Genomic DNA, 24,832 nt, shown 5'->3' with positions numbered 1-24,832 from the left:
CAAGTTTGCGCCACTATGCCTGGCTCGGCTTCTGTTTCTATTTTTATTATAACATATGTAATTGTTAGTTTATCCAATTTAATCGGGTTTGGTCTCCAGCAACGCAGCACAACAACCCAAAAGAAAAATCTTGAAAAATTGGCTAGTGTGGATCTAATGCAGCACATTCCTGGCCCGTAGCAAGTGTTCCAAAACAAACAAACAAAAACCCCAAAAATCTCTGGCTAAGGATCTGATGACTGAGTAATTCAAATGTAGGATTTCTACTTGGCCACAAGAGGGCCAAATAGAAAATAAGAATAAGATGAAATCAGACTCCAGGTTCTAGGAAGTAGGAGTTTTGGACAAGCTCTGTAACCACAGGGATCATTTTGAGACTTATGTTTGAGTCTCCCCGAAGATGGGAGGCGATACTGAAAGGCCTTGAGGAACTTGTAGAGTTCCAGGCAGTTCTTTACGACATAAACTCTGAACCATTACTGCTCCTCAACAGCCTGTCCCCGGTGACTGAGGGTTTGGGGGTCTCCAAGGTATCCAATGTGATGATCCTGTCAAGTGCTCAGCTTGAGGAAGGAGAAGGCCTGGCAGGCCTGCATACCGCCTCTGTGCCAGACCTGTACCTCTATCATGGCTGTAATCCTGAAATAACACCTCCGAGAAATGGGCACTGCTGGTCTGCCAGGTCTATGGATGATTCCAAATATAATAACCCCAGAGGGCTTCTTATTTGTACTCTAATGACTTGTAACTTGTACTTTTAAATTCACAGGGGGACAATTAAAAGTATATTAATTAATTATATTATATTAATTAAATATAATTTAATTAATTATATTAATTAAAGGCTGGGTGACCAATATAATCAGAGAAAAAAATCTTTTTTTTGTGGTCCTGGGGATTTAATTCAGGGGTATTTTACTTCTGAGATACACCCACATCCCGATTTTCTGTTTTTTATTTTGGAACAGAGTCTCACTAAGTTGGGAAAGACCTCACTAAGTAGCTGAGGCTGGCCATGAACCTGTGATCCTCCTGACTCAGCCTCCCAAGTACTGGGATTACAAGCGTGCACCATTATGCCTGGCTTAATTTTTTATTTTTAAACAGGGTCTCACTAAGTTGAACAGGACCTTGCTAAGTTGCTGAGGCTGGCCACCAACCTGCGGTCCTCCTATCTCTGTGTCCCAAGTACTGGGATTACAGGTCTGCCCCACCCACCATACCTGGGGCCCAGCTTTTTTTTTTTTTTTTTTTCTTCTCTAGCTGGGCTGACTATAGAGTCTGAGAGCTCTGGAATATGGGGTGGGGGTCTGGACCCATATCTTCTCAGGGATTTGCCAGGGAGTTTCTAGAAGGGTTGGCAGAGTGTCCTCTGGCAGAGTAGGGAGATGCCCAGAAGAGTCAAGCCAGATAGTAACAAGGGATTCTTGGCTCTACTCTAAAGGGAAAAAACAGCTCTTCTTTTTTCCTTTTTTTCTTTCTTTCTTTTTTTGCAACAGGGTCTCACTGAGTTGCAAAGGGTCTCACTAAGTAGCCGAGGCTATTCACAAACCCCAATCTTCCTGTCTCGGCTACCCAGCAGCTGGGATTACAAGTGTGCGCCACGATGCCCAGCTCCGGCTTTTCTGAAAATGGCTTCACATTCTTAATTCTTAAACTGTCAGCCTCGTGGTGCCAACTCCCAGGTGATGCTCACGCTGCCTTCCCGGGGACCAGACTCCGGGGAGCTTTGCCTACTCCGCTCCTGGATGGGCTGCTCCCTTGCTGGTGTGGGACTCACCATCTCAGATGCTGCCACAGGAGCGCGCTCAGAAGGAGGATGCTGATGAGCAGGAAGACACAGCCGGCCACTGTCAACAGAGAGGAGGATCAGGAAGGGGCTGGGCGCTGGGGAGCCAGCCAGGAGCAGGAGCTGGGTCCCCAAAGCAGGAGAGAAGAACAAGGGCTTCCCGAGGGGTAGACATTGCAGTTTCTGCTTTCTCTCCTCTGAAGGGAAGTCTCTTCAATTTTACAAGAGGCTCAAGGCTCGCATGGAAGGGGGACTGTGTGTGTGTGTGTGTGTGTGTGTGTGTGTGTGTGTGTGTCCATGTCTTGGTCAGGTGCATATTTTGTCTGCAAAGAAAACTGTGGACACCCACCTGCTACCTGATACTCCACTGTAAATATGGATGACTCCATGGTTGTAGTCGCTTCCAGATGTTGTTGGAACTCTGAAAAAGAGAGACAGAGAGAGATGTTTATGTCCCTGAGGTACTGCGTGAAGCTGGAGACTGTGTCCGCTTCTCAAGGCACTCTGGGTCTGGTCGGAGGGGTAGGGAGGACTAGGGGAGCAGATGCAAGCATGTCATCCCTCTGCCTGGAGCCCTGGACCTCGATCTGTGGTTCCTCCTCCTGACACCTGTGTCGGGGTGTGCAGGTCGCAGAGGCCATGTTCCACGCTAGGCAGGAGTGGGGGGTAGCACTGTGTATCCGCTAGAGAGGCTGGGGTCAGACTTGGCTTTAATGGCCAAGTGTCTATCTTCATGGAAGCCTTCCTCCTACCTGTCACGGTGATGGGGCAGGATGTCTCGCTGTCGGGAAGAGCATCTGTGCTTGCGTGAGCCTGTTCACCTGTGAGAGAAAATAATGCCTGCTTGTGGAACCTAAGATGGGGAAGTAGGAGTCACTCCTCCTCTACCTGCTGCCCCCCAAGACAGGCCCCAATTGCACCCGCTGAGGCTTGAGGCATGACCCCTGCTTTGGGCACATCTCTGGGTCTGCCACATCACAAGGTTTCGTGTCAGGGTCACTGGAAGCAGTTAAGTGATGTCAGCAGACATCCAGGCATGGTGACGCACGCCTATGATCCCAGTACTTGTGAGGCTGAGACTGAAGGCTTTCAGGTTCGAGGCCAGCCTCTAGCAAAACTCTCAGCAACAAAGCAAGACGTTGTTTCAAATAAAAAATAAATAAGAATAAAAAGGGCTGGGGTGTATCTTGAAGGTAGAAAGCCCCTGGGCTCAATCCCCAGTACCATGGTGGGTGGAGGGAGGAAGGGAGGGAGGAAGAAAGGAAGAAAGGAAGGGAGGTAGGAAGGCGCACCAACAGAGCAGGTGAGAGGGAATTCCGTCCCTGATCCTGTTTGTGGAACCACGGGTGATGATTCCTCCGCAGGCTCTCTACACAGCCCTGGCCTTCAAGGATGAGTCACAAGATACAAACAGTAAACCATCGAGTGAAGTGGACATGCACAAAGGGACAGCCTTTTCTCTCTGGCAGGCTTCCCTAGATGTCCTTCCTCCTGGTGGGAGCCAGTGACTCAGGGTCCTGCCACTTCAGCCTCTGGCCGAGGAAGTCACTTAGTCAGGAAGTCAATGTGCAAAAGTGTGTGTGCACTCCCACGCATGCTTGAGCAAGCCCCTTCCCTGCACTCTTAGCAAAGCTCAAATAGCGCCTTGCACAGGAAGGGCACGCTCACAAGAGTGCTGTACGTGTGGTGGACTTAGATTATATACCACTAAAACAAAGACATGTGCAGGTTGGCGGCTGGATTTTCCCTTTTGAACTTATGGGAAATCTGTTGGCTTGGGGAAGTGGTGTGATGTCAGCATCAGCCAGCTGAAAGTCAGCACTACCACCATGAGGTCACGCTTGGGAGCTTCAGAATACTGAAACAGCTTTCCTGCTCTTTCCTCTCTATTCAGTTCCCCTCTAAACACAGGACCACCTGAGACGGAGAGGACCTTAGAGTTCACTTGGTGTGGGGAGTGGTACTGAAGGCTATACCCAGGAGCATTATACCTCTGAGCCACACCTTCAGCCCTATTATTTTTGGAAACAGAATATTGCTGAATTGCTGAGGCTATTGCTAAGTTACTGAGGTTGGCCTCGAACCTGGGATCCTCTTGTCTCAGCTTCCCAAGTACTAGGATTACAGGTGCACACCACCATTTCTGGATAATATTTTTTAAAACCAAACAAAACCAAACCAAACAAAAAAGGTCAGGCGTGGTTGTGCATGCCTGTAAACCCAGTACATGGGAGGCTGAGACAGGAGGATCGCAGGTTCAAGGCCAACCTCTGAAAGCAGTGAGGCACTCATCAACCTAGCAAGACCCTTTTTCTTTTTCTTTCTTTTTTTTTTTTTTGGTGGGTCTGGGGGTGGAACCCAGGGGCATTTGACCTCCGAGCTACACCCCCTGCCCTATTTTTTCTTTATTTTGAAACCGGGTCTCACTGAGTTGCAGAGGGCCTCACTAGGTAGCTGAGGCTGTCTGCAAACCACAATCCTCCGGTCTCAGCCTCCCGAATGCTGGGATTACAAGCGTGCGCCACCACGCCTGGCTAGCAAGACCCTTTTTCCAAATAAGAAATAAGATCAGGCTTGGGGTGTAGCTTGAAGGTAGAATGCCTCTGGGTTCAACCCCCAGTACCACAACACACACACACACACACACACACACACACACACACACACACACAGAGACTAAAATAAGAAAAAACTGAGGCCCAGAAGGTCATGTGGCTTGCCCAGCATCACCTGGTCCACGAGATGGAGCGAGCAATGGATGGTCCCAGGGAAGGAGCCGCCTACCTGTGAAAGGGTGATGCTCGCTTTCACCTACGCACGTGAGCTGGGGCTGCGTCCACATTGCCCTCCCACAGACCGTTCTGCAGACGCTCACGAAAGGACCTTTCTGCAGGGCCTTGTAGCCCTGGATGCACTGGTAGTGGACTGTCTGCCCCACCACAAAATGATAAATTCTCTTTGTATCTTCATGTTCCCATGGAGGGGGTTCCAGGCAGTGACCTGGAAGAGGGAAAGAGAATTCCAAAGGCAAATTGGAGAGAGCATTGAGAGCCATTCCAGATTGCCTCTCGCTGGACCCTGGACCTTGATGCTCATTCTTTTGTTTATTTCTTTCAACCCACACAGACTGAGAGCATCCCCGTGTCAGGGAACTTTCGAGGCACTGTACAAAGGACAGAGGCCCGGCCGCTCCTGTAGAGTTGGCCAGCTGGGTAAGAAAGGCATAGGAAGGCAGAAAGTGGTGAGACTTGTCACTGGGGAGCAGAAGAGTGCCTGTTGGCCATGAAGGCCAGAACGAACCAGTCATTTGTCTGACCGGTGGTACCTTCCAGATAAGAAAGCACCTGAGCCTGTTCCTGAAAGATAATGAGGGCCCTGAGAATGGACAAGCTCAGCTGAGGGGTAAGGGCCAGCTCCAGCCAATGGGAAGGCCATCCTCTATTTTCACCTGAGCAGTAAGGAGGCACATCGTTGAGTGGCAGCTGGTTGTCATCCAGGACTGTTGAGGGAAGGACCCATGACAAAGTCAAGGGCTGGTAGAAAAAGAGCTGAGAGAGTTTCAGCGAAATGGAGCATGGTCTCTGATCAAGCCGTGCCTGAAGCCTGACCCACATGTGCCCGCCGAGACTTGTAAGATCCCCTATGTCCAGCAGCTTTACAGTATACCTGCCTACAACCTTGGCCTGGCTGAGCTTGGGCGTCAGAGATCATGTCCTGTTCTGATTTATCCTCAAGATTCCTCACCCACTGTCCCCAGACTGAGCATATGGAACGATGCGCACCTTCTAACCCAAGACTGTAAACTGCACCAAGGTTCTGACCTTCCGCTACCTGATATAACCTTTACAAGTATGCTCTATAAACCCTCTGCTTCAGCAGGAAGTCGAGGCCCTGTCCTTAGCAGATTTCTGGCATGTAGTATCTTGCAAATCATCCCTGAACTTGTGTCTTAGTCCCAGTATATCCTTTTAAGGGCAATGAAATTCAAAACTGTTGAATTCTGCAGGGTGTGGTGGTGCATGCCTGTAATCCCAGTACTTGGGAGGCTGAAACAGAAGGATCACAAATTTCCGGCCGGCCTCAGCAACTTAGCGAGGCCCTCTGCAATTTAGTGAGACCTTATTTCAAAATAAGAAGTAAAAGAGGGCTGGAAGTATAGCTTAGATGTAGAATGGGTTCAATCCCCAGCACTACAGAGAGAGAGAACAAAAATCTGTTGAAATCTTTTAGTATTGAATTTGCTTTTTCCAAACGAAAGCATTCAAACTATGACAATTTATGAAGTATCCCTCAGCCAGGCCAGCTGGTTATCTCTTGAGTAAGACTGACAAACACTGACCTCATTGAAAGCTTTCAGTTGTGGAGGGTGACAGGGGAGAAGAGAAGCAAAACAAACACTGAATGTGTTTGGAAACACCGGTCCAGGACGGAGTTGGAAAAATAAAGGAATAAAGACATCACGTCCCAACCACGCCCTAGCTTCGTCCCTCCTCAGCCCAGTGATGAAAGCTGAGAGTAATTCCAAAAAGTTTAAAACAAGTACTCAGGAAAAAGATGCTTTATCTCTCATCTAATCCAGGAATCCAATGATGTGAGCTCTTTTAACCTCTTCTCTGTTTTTTTGGTAAATTAAGGCAATATTTTCTGCACCCTGATTCATTGGGTTATGAGGATCAAATGAGATTCTATATGATGTGAACAGTGTGTGTGTGTGTGTGTGTGTGTGTGTGTGTGTGTGTCTGTGTGTGTGTGTGTGTGTGTTACTGGAGTTTGAACACAGGGCCATTGTATCTCTGAGCTACACCCCAGTCGTATTTTCTTTTGTCTTTTGAAACAGGGTCTCATTAAGTTGCAGAGGGCCTCGCTAAGTAGTTGACACTGGTTGAGAACCTGCAATTCTCCTCTCTCAGCCTCCCAAGTACTGGAGCTCCAGGTATGTACCACCATGTCTGGCTATGAAAGGTTCTTTGTAAGGTTATAAAAATTATAAAAATTAGCATAAGACTAAGGGGTCTTCCTAGAGCCCTTCAAAGCTCATGTTTCTTGCTGACGTTATGGCTCTATGTGAACATTATTGTTATTTTTTGGTGGTACTGGGGTTCCTGGGAACCCTTCTACCTTCGGACTATACTCCCAGACCCATTTTTATATTTTTATTTGGAGACAGGGTCTCTTAAGCCAGCGAGGCTGGCTTTGAACCTGTGCAATCCTCCTGTCTCCGCCTCCCAAGCGCGGGGATGACAAGCGTGCCCACCGCGCCTGGTGATGTGTAAGCATTATTTAGAAAAGTCCTCAGTCATTCTCGCCTCATCAGCTCGGAGATGCTTGTCCAGAGCTTTTCAGAATCACCAGAAGAGAAAGGCCCATTTTATAATACTACACTATAAGAAACTCTTGACACAAATTGTTTTGCTTATAATTCCTTGTCTTGTACTTAAGAGAAAAATAGGACTTCCTTGAAGTCAGGGCTGTTTTCCTACGGTTGTTTATTTTTTCTGTTGGACATACCTGGCACATATTCCAATGTGTGCCTTTTCAAATAAATTACTTATATTAATTTGTTTTGGTACTGGAGAGTCAACCTAGGGGCATTTTACCTCTACATCCCCAGTCCTATTTTATTTTGAAACAGAGTCTCACAGCCCTATTTTATTTTTTTATTTGAGACAAGGACTCAGTAAGTTGTGGAGGTCCTTACTAGTTGCTGAGGCTGGCAGCAAACCTTCAATCCTCCTGTCTTAGCCTCCCAAGTACTAGGATTACAAGTGTGCGCCACCGCACCTGGCTACAGTGATTGCTTCTAAAATGAACTGGACCCCGCCGTGGTGGCACACGCCTATAATCCAGTAGTTAGGAGGCTGAGACAGAAGGATCACAGGTTCTAGGACAGCCTCAGCATCATCAGCCTAGTGAGACCATGTTTTAAAATGAAAATAAAAAATAGGTCTGGGAGGGTGAGACTTTAGGTAGAATGCCCCAGGTTCAATCCCCAGTACAACAACAACAACAACAACAACAACAACAACAACAACAACAACAACAACTAGAACTCAACAGTGAGTTCTATTTAGCTAGCTCCAAAATCTCAACCCTGGCTAGCTGCTGTAAGGGAGGTTGGAGAGGTCAAGCAAACAGCCTGTCGGTGTTTGGTGAAGGTTCTTGTCCACATGATATCACCAGCAGAGGAGACTGGAACGCACAGGCTTATGGGTAGCAGGCAGCAAAAAATGGAACGCACAGGCTTATGGGTAGCAGGCAGCAGACAATGGAACACACAGGCTTATGGGTAGCGGGCAGGGATAATACAGCCGCACTGGCTTATGGTTAGCAGGCAGCAGAGAATGGAGCGCACAGGCTTATGGGTAGCAGGCCAGCCCTTCCTCCCGTGGGAAAGCACATCTCTAGCCATGGAAGGTCGGTTCCCAGGAGTCAGCTGAGGACGCTTGTTCGGAGGTATCTCTTACCCGGGAGGTTTGCTTGGTGCTCGGGCTGCATTCGGCTTTGCATTTCTGTGGTTTTCCATTCTTCCTGCTCTGCAGGATGCGGGGTAACTTGTTTTCCTGCTTTTCCAGAGTCTAGAGGATATGGGGGGAAAGAAGTAACTTCACAGAAGCTTAACATGGAGAACACGAACACGTGCGTGCACTCACCAGCTCCGGGCACCCCTCTAGCGCCCGCGTCGTGCCGGGCAATGTCTGGGCGCTGGGGTTACAAAGACGAGCCAGGCATAGCCCTCCCTTGGCTGGGGCCTGCTCGCACCTGGCCCTGCATTGGCCTTTACATATTCTCGTGTAGGCAGGAGGACAGTGCCTACAACATGTTTCTGGAAGAAATAAAGATTTCCTGGTGGGAAACCCTCCTCATGCAGGCGTGTTGACGATGTGCCTAGGTATGTGTGATGGCAACCAGGTGTGGTCCGACTGCAGCCCCATGAATACTTCAGGACCCTAACGCTAGACTTAATCCGTTTCAGGTTTGTTTGTTTGGGTTTGGTTTTGGTACTGTGGATTGAACGGAGGGGCGTTCTACCTCTGAGCTACATTCCCAGACCTTTCTTACCTTTCATTTTGAAATAGGATCTCATTAAGTTGCCAAAGGTCTCATTAAGTTCCTGAGGCTGACCTCAAGCTTGCAATCCTCCTGCCTCCACCTCCCAAATACTGGGATTACAAGCATTCACCACCTGCCTGGTAAGAGACATGATCTTAACTCTCCTCCTATGGACACTCTAGTCTATTGTGAAGAATTTATCAGAGCACTGCATAGAGGACCCCAGTGAGGTGGAGTGAGGACTCCAGCTTAGGAGAATGGAGGAGTTGCTGGGGAAAGAGCCAGTGAGGTGCTTCAAGAAAGGAGCAATTTTAAACTGGCCAGTACTTGGGAGGCTGAGACAGGAGGATCACAGGTTCAAAACCAGCTTTAGCAATTAGTGAGGCTCTCAGCAACTTAGTGAGATTGTTTCCAAATAAGAAATAAAAATGAACTAGGGGTGTAGCCTGGAGATACACTGCCTCTGGGTTCAGTTCCCAGGACACAAAAGAAAGAAAGAAAGAAAGAAAGAAAGAAAGAAAGAAAGAAAGAAAGAAAGAAAGAAAGAAAGAAAGTGAGCAATCTTAAAATAATGCTGTCCATACCCCATTGACCCACACAATCTATTGGACTAGGAAATAAAGAAGAAAGAACCCACCACCTTCAGCACATTCTAATAATATAAGGTTCAGAAGAGACATAATAGGGAACTAGGGCTGTGAGAGGGAACTGTCAGTGCTCAAAGAAAGTGTCACTGCAAAATCATGGTATCAGATCAATCTAAGCTTAGAAAGCCTGGAGTAGTTCTTCAAACCGGTAGACACTTAGTAAACATCCTGCAGACTGAACTGGGCACTTTCTGTCTGTGGGGCTTAGTGAACAAAAGCTGGACTCTGCCTCAGTCCACTCGGTGGTTCCCTCTCCTTTGGTAGTTAGAGAGAGAAGCAGAGACAGAGATGGAGAGAGGAGGGGCACGGGGTCGGCTCCTGCTCCTGACTCTCAGGCGCCACAGCCATGGCTTTTAAAGACACCAGAAAGACACCCATGGAACTAGAGGTGGTGACTCACTCCATCAGAATCACCCTCAACAACCGCCATTTGGGAAGAGGTATGTGCTGACTTGATTAGAGACGCCAGGGAAAAGAACCTCAAAGAGGAAGGACCAGTCCGCATGCCTACCAAGATTGTGAGTATCACCGCAAGAAAAACGCCTGTGGCCAGGCATGGTGGTGCACACCTGTAATCCCAGCATTGGGGAGGCGGAGACAGGAGGATCGCGGTTTGAGGACAGCCTCAGCTACTTAGTGAGCCCCTTTGCAACTCAGGGAGACCCTGTTTCAAAATATAGAATACAAAATAGGGCTGGGGGTGTAGTTTGGAGGTACAGTGCCCCTGGGTTCCATCCCCAGTGCCGCAAAATAAAAGAACGAGGGAAAGAAAGAAAGAAAGAAAGAGAAAAGAAAAGAAAAACACCTAGTGGTGAAGGCTCTAGAACATGTGATTGCTTCCAGATGAGAGTCCCCAAGCATCCCCTGGACCTGCACAGGCCTCCTGAGATTGTTACACAGATGACACCCTTCCCCGCTGAGCCAGCAGTGGAGGCTGAGGTCACCATTGCAGATGCCAAAGTCAGCAATTTTAATAAATTGATTATTAGTTATTTAAAAAAAGCAAAGAACTACTAAAGCCAACTATAAGCAAAACAATTGTGTGTGTGTGTGTGTGTGTGTGTGTGTGTGTGTGTGTGTGTGTGTGTGTGGTGGCACACATCTATAAACTTGGGAGCCTGAGATAGGAAGCTGCAGGTTCAAGGTCAGCGTCCGCAATTTAGTGAGACACTCAACAACTTAGGGAGACCTCTGTTTCAAACTAAAAAATAAAATAGGGCTGGGGGGGCATAGTTGGAGGCAGAGTGCCCCCGAGTTCAATCCTCAGTACCACACACACACACACACAAAAAAAAAAAAAAAAACGAAAAGCAAACAAACAAAAACCAAACGCTACTTACGAGAGCTTCTGCACTGACACTTGTTTTCCCAGGAAGAGCGTCCAGAACAAAGCGTGTAGGCGCCGATTCTGCGGAATCCTTTCTTGCATCCACAGTTTAACTTGGTGCCGTTCTTGTAGGCGAAGGCTCTGAAGATGGCGTGGCTGATCTCTGGCGGATCACTGCCACACAGCTCTACATAGAGAAAGAAGTGCGTGGTGGGTTCAGGGGTGCCTGGCCAGACCTTAGACAGTGGATAATGTAATGACTTTAGCACGTATTTCTTTGTTTAGAAGATTTTCTTTCTTTCTTTCTTTCTTTCTTTCTTTCTTTCTTTCTTTCTTTCTTTCTTTCTTTCTTGTGGTACTGGGATAGAACCAGGGGATTTCTACCTCCAGGCTATGCTCTCAGACCTATTTGTGTGTGTGCGTGTATGTGTGTGTGTGTGTGTGTGGTACTGGGGATGGAACCCAGGGGCTTTCTACCTCCGAGCTACACCTCCTGCCCTATTTTTTATTCTTTATTCTGAAACCGGGTCTCACTGAGTTGGAGAGGGCCTCACTAAGTAGCTGAGGCTGTCTGCAAACTGTGATCCTCCTGTCTCAGTCTCCCGAATGCTGGGATTACAAGCGTGTGCCACTACGCCCGGCTTTCCAGACCTATTTTATATTTTATTTGGAAACAGGGTCTCAGTAAGTTGTTGAGAGCCTCGCTAAGTAGCTGAGCCTGGCTTCGAACCTGCGCGATCCTCCTGTCTCAGCCTCCCAAGCGCGGGGATTACAAGCACGCGCCACCATGACCATCTCCCTCATTTCTTTATATGATGAAAGGGAGCCCGCCATTGTTGTTCTTTACAAACCTCTTTGTCGGAGATAGTTCAAGAACTTTCACCCAAGTTCTTCTCCAAAGCAAAATATACCTCACACTGAATGAGTAGAAATTGATGAGAGTTGATTCTGAATGTGTCTTACTTTGAGCAAATACAGAAAGAGGAGAAAGAAATGTGAAGGAAGAAAAGACATGTGATTTTTTTTTTTCACTACTACTGGGGATGGAACCCAGGGGCATTCTACCTCCGAGCTACACCCCCAGCCCAACTTTTTATTCTTTATTTTGAAACAGGGTCTCTCTGAGTTGCAAAGGGCCTCACTAAGTAGCTGAGGCTGGCCGCGAACCGAGATCCTCCCGTCTCAGCCTCCCAAATGCTGGGATTACAAGCGTGCGCCACCACAGCTGGCAAGGCATGTAAAATAAGTTGAGTGGGCAGCTTCGGCTACTTAGTGAGGCCCTCTGCAACTAGTGAGACCCTGCTTCAAAATAAAGAATAAAAAATAGGACTGGGAGTGTAGCTCCGAGGTAGAATGCCCATGAATTCAATCATTCAATCCCCAGTAGCACACACACACACACACACACACACATACACACACACACACACAAATTGAGTGACAGAATGTGTCTTTGTAAAATACTTTTCAGGAAGCCAGGTATGGTGATGGACACAAGTAATCCCAGTGCTTAGGAGGCTGAGACAAGAGGGTCTCACAGGTTTGAGACCAGCCTCAACAATTTACAGAGAACCGCAGCAAATTAGCAAGACCCTGTTTCAAAGTAAAAACTATTTTTAAAAGGGCTGGTGTATAGCTCAGAGGCAGAACACCTCTGATTTCAATCCTCAGTACCAAAAAGAAAAACAAAAGAAAAAAACAATTTAAATGGGGTTGGGTCAAGGAATTATAGTGAAACAGTAACATAGTAACACAGACTAGTAAATTCTTTTTGTGTGTGTGTGTGGTACTGGGGATGGAGCCCAGGGGCATTCTACCTCTGAGCTATGCCCCCAGCCCTATTTTTTATCCTTTATTTTGAAACAGGGTCTCACTTAGTTGCAAAGGGCTGAGATAGGAGGATCGCAGGTTGTTCAAGGCCAGCCTCATCAACCTCATGAGATCCTGTTTCAAAATTAAAAATAAAATTGGAATGGGCATATAGCTCAGGGGTAGAATGCCCATGGATTCGACCCCCAGGACCAGAGAGAGAGAGAGAGGGGGAGAGAGAGAGAGAGAGGGAGAGGGAGAGGGAGAGGGAGAGGGAGAGAGAGAGAAGAAGAGGGAGGGAGGGAGAGAAAAGAAGAAGAAGAAGGAGGAGGAGGAGGAGGAGGGGAGGGGGGGGAGGAGGAAGGGGAGGGGGAGGGGACAGGGAATGAATGGTAATTCAGATAGACTGGGCCGAAGTTTGCCTTAACCCTTAACTCCTGCACAAGTATATCTCTCTCCCTACTGCCCTTATTACTGGTATTATTTGCTTGCATTTACCAAAACACCAGCCAACGTTTTAAGTGCCAGAAGTCAAATCTCTTGCTAAGACAAGATACAGATAATCATCAGAAAAACCAAGGAGGGCGTCTTCTTCCAGCCATGATAGCAGAGCTGTGACCCAAACTGACATTTCTCCTGAAAACAACAATAAATCGAGACCAAATGTGCACGGCAAGAGTTTCAGATGTTGGGCAACAGGCAGTTCAGAGCCTCATTGTTTGAGAGGAGGCTAAGGCACGGAATGAGCCCACAATTGCGTAACCTTCTTCCGGGGCACTTTCCTCCTCTGGTGCATAGACAACGTGGTAGCCTCACTGACTCGGTAGGTGGGTGGAGGCCTGGGGAGGACGGAGCTGCAGAATTATGTGTGGGGGCTGCCTCCGATTCTTCGCTAACAGCTGAGCTGCACTCTAATGGGCAGGACACCAGGACACCAGCACTGGCTGCCTGTCGCTGGGGCAGAGAGAAAGTTGGCACCAAATTTTATTTACAAAGACAGGCATCTCACCTATGGACTGTAGTTTTCCAATCCTGCTCCATGGGAAGAGATTTTTTTTTTTTTCTAGAATGAATTTCAAGACCCAAATTAATTGCCCCCTTGCAAAGGCAAAACCAAGTCTGCCAGATAAGAGGATGCACCAGGCCTCCAACTGGTGCCTACAGCAAAATCCACTACCTATTAGAAGACAGAGAGAACACCCAAACTTAGTGTCTAGTTAGTAAAACCTAGTAAATGTTTAAAAATTCTGGATATGTGAAGAAGTAGGGAACTATGACCTACTTTAAAAAAAAAAAAAACAGCCAATATCCAGGTGAGGTGATGATCCCAGTACTTGGAAGGGTGAGACTGGAGAATTGTAGGTTTGAGGCCAGCCTGCCTCAGCAACTTAGTGAGACCCTGTTTCAGAATAAAAAATAAAAAGAGCTAAGGGTTTATCTTGGAGGTAGAACATTTCTAGACTCAATTCCTAGTACCAAAAAGGGAAAATAAATCAGTCAGTAGAAACAGACCCTAAAATGATTCATATTTTGGGATTAGGAGATTAAGTCAGTCTCTCTCTCTCTCTCCCCCTCCCTCCCTCCCTCCCTCCCTCCCTCCCTCCCTCCCTCTTCCCTTCCCTCCCCTTCTACGTTCTTCCTTTTTTCTTTCTTTCTTTCTGTACTGAATCCAAGGGCATTCTATCACCAAGATACACTCCCAGCCCCCTCCCCTTTTTTATTTTGAAACAGAGTCTCATCAAGTTGCTAAGGGTTTTGCTAAATCGCTAAGGCTGGCCTCAAATCTGTGATCCTCCTGTCTCTGCTTCCCAAGTGCTGTGATTACATGCCCGGCTCCTATAGTAGCTTTATTTATAACCAACTCAACAACTTAAATATCCAGCACTGAGAGACTAGACAAATAGTATATGAGAGAGTCATACAGCTACTCAAGCATTAAAAAAATGTAATACGGATACCTACAATATAAAAGACATGTTAACCAAAAGAATCTAGACACAAAAAGGATGTAGTGTTTGATTCCATTTTTATGAAGTTTGTTCAAGACAAAGCTTAAGTATAATAGAGACATCACAACAGTGGTTTCTTGCAGTAGGTGGGGATCAGCCCCGCAGAGACACCAAGGACCACCATGTTGATTGTGAGGGTCTACACATTTGCCAGAACTCATCGAATTTTATGCTGCAGATCTGTGAATTTATAAGTAATGTCGCCCTAACAAAAGCAATGAAAAGTATACTTAACAACTCCTTTTAAGTTACTTAATTAGCACCAACACTCAAGAACTGACTGACATCAGCCATATTTGGAATTTGGTATCTCAACCACGAGCCAAGAAAGTTTCTAAACACATAAGTTGGAAAAGGGTCAGATTCATTGTCTTTGAGACAACTTTAGGAAGTGCCCTTAGGAAGTCTTTAAAACATGATGGTGAAGCCGGGCATAGTGGCGCACGCTTGTAATCCCCGCGCTTGGGAGGCTGAGACAGGAGCATCACGCAGGTTCAAAGCCAGCCTCAGCTACTTAGTGAGGCTCTCAGCAACTTAGTGAGACCCTGTTTCCAAATAAAATATAAAAAAGGTCTAGGAGTATAGCCCGAAGGTAGAAAGCCTCTGGGTTCCACCCCTAGTAACACCAAAAAAATAAAATAAATAAATAAATAAAACATGATGGTGCATTTTTCTAAATAAGACCATGAAAACTTCTGGAGTCGTAAATTAGCCTGAGAATCTGAAGAGGGCCTGTGGGGACTAGGGGAAGTTCCAGAACTTCTTACTCTCATGACCTTTTCTCTCATAAAAGAATCTTTCCTGGAATTGAGACATGGGAACTTCCAGATCTGTAGCAACCAGTGAGGAGTTTGTCTGTAGTACTTTCCCCTGAAAGGGGGGGAAAAATCAGGTATCATTTTTGGAGAAGTAACTATTCAACTCTTTGCCCGTTTGCTGGGTTGTTTGTCTTTTTAGATTGATTTTTAACTTTTTGTATATTCTAGACACGATTTTTTTTTTGTTGGTACTGAGGATAAAACTCAGGAGCATTCTACCTCTGAGCTATACTCTCAGCCCTTTTAATTCTTTACTTTGAAACAGGGCCTTGCTAAGTTGCTGAGGCTGGCCTCAAACCTATCGTCCTCTGGTCTCAGCCTCCCAGGTGCTGGGATTACAGGTGTGCATCATCATGCCTGGCTTGGACACAAGTATTTTTGTCAGATATATATGTTAAAATATTTGCCGAGCGTGGTGGTGCACGCTTGTAATCCCCGCGCTTGGGAGGCAGAGACAGGAGGATCGCGCAGGTTCGAAGCCAGGTGCGCGCGCTGGCTTAGGAGACCCTGTTTCCAAATTTTAAAAAATGTAAAAATAGGTCTGGGAGTGTAGCCCAGAGGTAGAAGGGCTTCCAGGAACCCCAGTACCACAAAAATAAAATAAAATAAAATGTGGAAGAGGACCCAGGCATGGTGGTACATGCTTATAATGCCCATACTTGGGAGAGTGAGACGGGAGGATGGAAAGTCTGAAGATAGCCTCAGCAAGTAGTGAGACTCAATCTAGTGTGACTCTGTTTCAAAAAAAGAAATAAAATAGGGCTGGGGTGTAGCTCAGAGGTAAAATGCCCCTGGGTTTCATCTACAGTACTAAACACACACCAAAGAAAGGTGGAAGAGGAGTATTTGCCTCGTTGTAATTTTTAAGTATTGATACAAGAGTGGGTGTGGTGGTGCACGCCTGTAATCCCAGTATTTGGGAGGCTGAGACTGGAGGATCCAGGTTCATGGTCAGCCTCAGCTACTTAGTGAGGCCCTTTGCAACTTAATGAGACAGTTTCAAAATAAAGAATAAAAAATAATGGGTTCAGAGTTAGAATGTTCCTGGGTTCCATCCCCAACACTACAAAAACAAAATTAAAATAAGTGTAGATAGAATTTTAGAGATCCCATTTTCTTTTCTGAGAGTAAAGTGTATGGTGTCTCTTGATAAAGGAAAGCCTGAGATCACTAACTTGGAAGTAGGAGACTGGTGGTGGTAAACTCTCCAGAGTTTGAAGCGTGGGGCTCTGAGGAGGAGGAGGAGAGTTCTACCACAGGCACCAAGTTACACTGATGTGGCCTTGCTTCTCTGCTTTTATACCTTTTATGTGGGCAGAAGGAAAAAGAGACCACCAGAAGCTATTATTCACATTGACAAGCCTTGGCCCGGCACATGCACCAAGAGAGTTAAATGGAATTCTAATGTTGAATGAAATTCACATCTTATGTTGGAGTTTTGTTTTAGATGATGATGAGAGAGAAAGAGAGACAGAGACAGAGATGGTTACTGTAGATGGAACCCAGGGGCATTCTACTTCTAAGCTACACTCTCAGCCCTTTTTTTAAATTTTGACCCAGGTTTTTGCTAAGTTGCGAGGAGCCTCTCTAAGTTGCTGAAGCTGGCCTCGAACCTGCGATCCTCCTGTTTCAGCTTCCCAAGTACTGAGATTACTGGTCTGTGCCGCCATGCCTGGCTTGGGTGATGATTTGAAAGCCACAGGCAGGATTCTGCTTGTTCTTGGCCTATATATCATGAATTGACTTATCTTTTACTATTCATCTGACCCTGTGAGCCATTCATATTTAGTATTGAAAAAAACTAAACATTTGTTCTTTACATTGTAGCAGACTATGGTTGAATTTAACATAATGATTGATTATTGCTGTTTCTTTTCGTTAAATAAAAGTTTTTGATTACAAAAAAAAAATGATGCTTGTCCTGCAAATCCATAAGCCACACTTAGAATGGTGAGGTGTCTTGGTCAACCTCCTCACTGCTATAATACAAAACAACTGAGCACACAACTTATAGGAAGTTTGTGTGGGGGGGGTTTGGTACTAGTGATTGAACCCGGGGCATTATACCTTCAATCTACATACCCCCCACCCCCCCGCCGGTCCTATTTTATTTTTATTAGAAACAGGGTCTCACTAGGTTAATGTTAGTCTCACTACTTGCTGAGGCTGTCCTTGAACCTGCAATCCCCTTGTCCCAGCCTCCCAATACTGGGATTACCAGCATGTGCCACCACACCTGGCTCAAAAAGGAAGAGTTACTTTCACACAGTTTTTGGGGGGGCTCAGTTTGTGTGAGGCCAGATTCTGCAAATCTCCAGTCATGGTGGTGGGTGGCAGAGAAAGGGAGAGATCAAGAACTCTGCTTGCTCTCATATCATGGAGGCAAGCAAACAAGGAGAGTCAAAGACAAAAGCAGAGTTCTTAGGCCACACTCAGAGGGACCCACGTTCTACAGCTCCATCCCACCTGCCTAGGTGGCCACCCAGAAAGTCCATTACAGTGGATGAGATCAGAACCCTCGTGACTTACTTACATGGACTCTGAGCATTAACACATGAGCTCTTCAGAGTGCACCCTGTATCTAACCATAACCTGAAAGCCTGGAGAGGATGCCTGGCTGGTGCATCCTGCCAACTACCTGCCCCCTTCCTAAGGACCCAAAGGCCTTCTAGACACAGAGAACGGGGCCTCAGCTCACAGAATCTGCTTACAGGGTGGTTTATACTCGAGCACTTTCCTCGGAGTCTAACATGGTGGTTGGAGAAAAGAAGTAGGTGAAAGACCTTTGTGGCTGGGTGACTTTTTTGTTGTTTTCTCTGATGTTCAAAACCAGGAAGACTCATCTGGCCTCTGTGGTCCGTGTGAGCGACATAAAAGCAAAAGAAGGGGCTTCCAAAGGATGTGGACTGAGTCTGAGATAAGAACCCTAGCTCTGTGGGTGAGTCAAGGTTAAGTTGTGTTGCCTATTGCCCCAGCCAGCTCGGAGAAAGCAGCCCCATCTTTGGGCTTTCTCTCATTCCCATCGGTATGGTAGAAATTGTGGATGAAAGTTGGAATAATTTACTTAGTATGGAAACTGCAAAAGGACCACTTGCTAAGCCGTACAAAGGACTTAGGAGATTAAGAGCTTGGGTCACCTGGTAAAGAAATTGTCTGTGTTTTCCTCTAAGAAATTATCTATGTTTTCCTTCCCTTCTGCATCAGTTCTAATAAGAAGTCCAAGGATAAAGTAAAAATTATCTCCCACTTTCTTGGGAAACCCAAACTGGTGACTGGGCCTTATAAAAAAATGTTTATAGGCCAAGCACGGTGGCACATACTTGTAACCTCATCACTTGGAAGGCTGAGGCAACAGGAGGATCACAGGTTTGAGGTCAGCCTCAGAAACTTAGTTAAACCCTGTTTGAAAATAAAAAGGGCTGGGGGTATAGATCAGAGGTAGAATGCCCCTGGGTTCAATCCTCAGTAGCAAAGAGTTAAAAAAAAGTGTTATAATACAAAATAAAATACCATACAGTATATTGAATATTTATTTTAACAGGACCAAAAAGATCTAGGAACTGGAGGAAAGATAAATGACCTAAGGCTGGGGTTTTTCCATGAGTCTGTACCAGGCCTGGGATAACAGCCAAGCCCCTTGACTCCCAGTTTAGGGTTCCCATCTCAGTGACCCATAATCAGAGGAAAAAATGAGATTTCAACCCCCATTGAAACTTTTCTCTTGCTGAGAGGTTTATAAGCTATCTAAACTATCTGGGTATGGGGAGATGTTTGTGTAATTTTGTGGTTTGGTTCAGATCATTATCTTCGAAGGAATCAGTGAGCTCAGACCCTCCATTTCGGGTTACTTATGTAATAGTAACTGCGATGTCTGACTCCTGCCTGGGGGCTGCTGGGGTGTGTGCATTCCCACCAAGGCTTGTTGCAGATTGGAAAAGTAGATGAGCAGGAGGCTGAGGTCCACAGAGATTAGGCTGCCCAAACCATACAGCTCAAGGCGAGGGGTAAAAGGCCCATAAAAGTCTACTATTGATGCCCTCGCTTTTGCCTTAAAAAAAATCTCACTTTTACTTTCAGGAAATGCTTTTCAGTTGTCAACATAAGCATGTCAGAAGAAACAAATATAAAAAGGACAGAAGTGTGAGTCTGTAATAATCTCAGAGACAGGCATTTGCCCGGAATCTCAGTACTTGGGGATCTCAGATCTTTCTGAGACAGAAAGATCACAGGTTCTCAACTATTAAGCCAGACCCTGTTTCAGTATAAAAAATATAAAGGGCTGGGGGTGTATCTTGGAAGTAAAATGCCTCTGGGTTCAATTCCCAGTACAAAAAATTATTATTTCAAAATACTAATTTAGACAAATACTCCTCGGTTTCTCTTCCTGTCTCGATTTCTCTTAATGACTCTCATCATCTGAGTGGCCAGAGATGGTAACTTCAGCATCTTCTCCTGTTCCACTTATTCTGTGTCCTCTTCTCCAAGCAACTCCAAGGACTCGTCATTTCTATTTGGGCAATACTCTTGGGCTCAGCTCCACCGATTTTCCAGACTTACCAATAGCTCGCCTGCCTGCCACTTGTCATGCCAACAGCATCCTACCATTTTCCTCTGCTTCCCATCCCTCCAATCCATTTCTAACATACTGTCAAATCAGGTGCATACTTGAAGCCCCAGCTCAGAGGGAGGCTGAGGCAGAAGGATTGGAAGTTATCAAGACCCTATCTCAAAATGAAAAATAAAGCTGGATGTGGTGGCACCCGCCTATAATCCTACTACTTGGGAGACTGAGACAGGAGGATGGTGGGCTCGAAGCCGGTCTCAGCAACTCAGAAAGGCCCTCAATAACTTAGTAAGATTCTGTTTCAAAAATAAAAGATCAAGGCCGGGTGTGGTGGCACAAACTTATAATCCAAGCATTTGGGAGGCTGAGATAGGAGGTTCTGGGTTCGCGGTCAGCCTCAGCTACTTACTGAGGCCCTGTTTCAAAATAAAGAATAAAAAAATCGGTCTGGGGTGTCTCTTGGAGGTAGAATGCTCCTGGTTTCCATCTCTAGTACCACAAAAAGCAAACAAACAAACAAACAAATAATAAAATAGGGCTAGTGGTAGAGCTTGGAGGTAAAATGCCCCTGGGTTCAGTCTTCAGTACTGCAAAATAAATAAAAATAAAAAGGGTTGAGGATGTAGCTCAGTGGTAGAGTACCCCTGAGTTCAGTCCCCAATACCAGAAAAAAAGAAATCAAAGAAAGAAGGAAAGAAGAAAAAAGAAAAACAAAGACCTAGAAAACAAACAAACAAAAAATGTATGAGCACCCTAGTCAGGCGTACTGACATATGTTTGTAATCCCAGCGCTTGGGAGGCTGAGACAGGAGGATCACGGAAGTTCAAAGCCAGCCTCAGCTACTTGGTGAGGCTCTCTGCAACATAGTGAGATCCTGTTTCTAAATAAAATATTAAAAAATAGGTCTAGGGGTGTAGCCCAGATGTACTACACCCCAGTACCATTCCCAGTACCACACACACACAAAGAGCATCTTAGCATGGAACTAATTGCACCAGTGCCTTAATGGATGGCCTAGGATGGCATCTAATGTGTCCTCTGCCTTTGTGAGTTAGCTCTGGTTACACCAACAGCAACAAACCTCCCTCTGCTCTCTTTTGACCCATGAAGTGTTTTTCCTAATAGATACTGCATTCTTGTCAAGGTGTTTTAACTGTATTTCATTGCTTGGGCATTGAGTTGCCAATCAGTTAGCAAATGGCCTGTTCTCTAGGTGCTTCTCAGACAGCTCTCCTCTCTGCCTTCGGCCATGCCTATCTGTCCCCTGGGGTCTTTCAACCTGGGACTCCAGCCCTGCATCCAGGTCAGGGAAGCGGGCTGCTCTTGAGTATGAGTATGGGGTATTTGAAAGGCACATGGGATTCGCCTGGCCAAATAGGCAAAGTGGGCCATCCTGGCAGAACGGAAGTATGATATAGAATACTATGTCTAGATGATGACAGGTGGAATATTTTGCTGGAGTGTGAATTGTCAGGGCATAAATAACAGAAATAGGAGCATCTGTTGAAATAACATAGGTGAAATCAAAGTCTGTCAAACATTCCACCTGTCTCGTTGCTACAATTTGTGTGTGTGTATGTGTGTGTGTGTTACTGATGTTTGAACTCAGGAGCATTCTACCTCCAAGTTATACCCCAAGACCTTTTTATGCCTCGTTTTGAAACAGGCACGCACTAGGTTGCTGAGAATCTCATGACGTTGCTGAGGCTGTCCTCGAACCTGCCATCCTCCTTTCTCAGCCTCTCAAGTACTGGGATTGCAGGTGTGTGCCACCAACCCTGGCTATGATTACTTTTTGAGCAGCACTGTTTTTCAGAACCAAGTGATAAAATATGTCAAGTTATTTTGTGAGCTAGAAAAACACGTTTAAAATGTCAGTTACTTAAGGCGTGATCGCTTCAGAACCAGGAAATAGAGTTTCTTTTGAATTCATATTCTAAGAACTATTTATGAGAATTTTTGGATCACTTTCTTGCTTCTCACCTATATTCATGAGAGTATAGTATACTGGATTTTAAATTTATTTAACTGTGGTAAATTCATTGATCAACCAGATGATTATGGTTTAGTTTGAATACTTTTAGTCATTTTTGGTTATTGGCAGCGTATATCAGCCATTATTTCTGTAAACTATTTCATATATAGTATATCATAAATATGTAACTTTTTTCTATTCTCTTACCCATTACTACATCATACCTGAATCGATGGCGTATTGTCTTCGCTGTCTACCTTGTCTCCTGTCTCTCTTTCCTTGACTCCGTCTATTTTTTTATTTTCTTCCAAAGACAGTCAAGACCTAGCGATGTCTTTGGATTTTCCTCACTCCAGTTAGCTTTCAGAGGACTTACACTATTGGCCTTTGGATGAAAGTGGTAACAGATATAGAATGTATAACTATTGAAACAGAAAGACAAAAAAAATTGTGTGAGCAATTTGATTACATACTTGGAAATCTGAAGAGCATTTGGTAAGGTTGCCAAATTCAAAATCAGTTTATAAAATTCCACATTTGATTTATATTAGTAATAGCCAATCATAACATATACTGGAAAATGATACTTTTATTTTTTGGATGCATACACGTGTGTGTGTGTGTGTGTGTGTGTGTGTGTGTGTGTGTGTGTGTTACTAGGGACTGAACTCAGAGTTATTCTATTTCTTTTTTTTTTTTTTTTTGGTGGTACTGGGGGTGGAACCCAGAGGCTCTCTATCTCCGGGCTATATTCCCAGACCTTTTTTATAGTTTTATTTGGAAACAGGGTCTCACTAAGTTGCTGAGAGCCTCACTAAGTAGCTGAGGCTGGCTTCGAACCTGCGCGATCCTCCTGTCTCAGCCTCCCAAGCGCGGGGATTACAAGCGTGCGCCACCACGCCTGGCCTCAGTTTTTGTTATCTTTAAAGGAACTCTTCCAAACAAAATGATAAGTGAATATTGAACTAAAGGGTTGCATTCTGTGTAAAATATTTACTAAAAGAAAGCTCTCTGCTATGAGAACCTTCTTGCTGCATCATAAGAAGGCGGAGGACATCACATGTCAAGACGGGGAAGTGTGCCAGCTGTGATACCCTTTCTTCTTATAAAGTCACTAAGGCCATCATGGGGGCCTTCCTCTCGTGACTTCATCTAATCCTAATTGCTTCCCAAAGGCCCTATTCCCAAATACCGTTAACATAGGAATTAAGGAAACTAAAGAATCAAGGAAATTAAGAAATTAAGGAAATGAGGAATGAAGTTTCCAACACATAAACTTTTTTTTGGGGGGGACACATTCAAACAATAGCACTATATACATCCAGTGTCATGTATTTCTTGAAACTGAATTATAGAGAGAAGTTAATAGCCCACCAACTGGGAAATGTCAACACACCTCCCACAGAAAGTGATAGATTAAGCAGATCTTATTAACTGACATCAAGCTTGATCAAATTGATATCTGTATAGCCATGCACCCAACAGATATAGAGTTTACGTTCTCAGCCTACCTAGAACCTTCATTAAAAAAAATTCTCAGCATACCTAGACCTCTTATGAACAAAGCAAGCCTCAGCACATGTCTAAGTGTAAGCACTGCATGGATTCATTTCCTAACCACAGTGTAAGGAAATTAGAAATCAGAAACACAAACAACAACGCCCTCCAGATTCTTAAAAGAAAACAGGACACTTCAAAATAGACTAAGAATCAAGGAAGGAAAATATCATAATAGAAGCTGTCAAATATTCTGAACTAGCCGGGCGTGGTGGCGCACACTTGTAATCCCCGCCCTTGGGAGGCTGAGACAGGAGGATCGCACAGGTTCGAAGCCAGCCTCAGCTACTTAGTGAGGCGCTCAGCAACTTAGTGAGAACCTGTTTCCAAATAAATATAAAATAGGTCTGGGAGTATAACCCAGAAGTAGAAAGCCTCTGGGTTCCACCCTCAGCAACACACACACAAACACACACACAAACACACACACACACACACACACACACACATTCTGAAGTGAGGAATGATGAAAGCAATAAACACAAAAACCTGCAGAACTCAGCCCCAAAGGAAAAGTGTGTGTGTGTGTGTGTGTGTGTGTGTGTGTGTGTGTGTGTGTGTTGCTGAGGATTGAGCCAAGGGGCATTCTACCTCTGAGCTATACCCTCAGCCCTATTTTATTTTACTTTTTGGGAAACAGGGTCTTGCTAAGTCGCTGTGATCCTCACTAAGTTGCTGTGGCTGATCTGAAACCTGGAATCCTTCTGTCTCGCTCGTTCTCCCAAGTACTGAGATTTCGGATGTGCGTCAGCCCCTCTATACTCAGCTAAAAATATATATTTTTTTAAATAAAAGAATGCCAGGGAATGGTGTTTCAAAATAAGTAAATAAGTAAATAAGTAAATAAGTAAATAAATAAATAAATAAGAAAGACTGGGGTGTAGTTTGAAAGTAAATGTCCCTGGGTTCAAAATCAGTACCAAAGCTGGGCATGGTGCCACTTGCCTGTAATCCCGGTACTTAGGAGGCTGAGACAGGAGGATCACGGGTTTGAAGCCAGCCTCAACACAGAGGCCCTTCACAACTTAGTGAGACACTTAGTGTTTCAAAACACAAAGAAAATGGGGCTGGGGGCTGTAACTAGGAGGTAAAATACCCCTGGGTTAAATCCCCAGGACCCCCCCCCACCCAGTACTAAGAACAGAAAACTAAAAGTTATGAAGCAACCAAGGTAAACTATAAACATCTACTGAACTCTGATGATGGGAGTGTGACCGCCACATCAGCCTTTGTGCTCTTCTGTTTGAAATATTAATAATTACAAATATCTGTAGGACAAACAGGTT

This window comes from Muscardinus avellanarius, assembly GCF_963383645.1.
Source record: "Muscardinus avellanarius genome assembly, chromosome: 20".
Taxonomy (NCBI): Eukaryota; Metazoa; Chordata; class Mammalia; order Rodentia; family Gliridae; genus Muscardinus; species Muscardinus avellanarius.
This window is presented reverse-complemented; position numbering follows the sequence as displayed.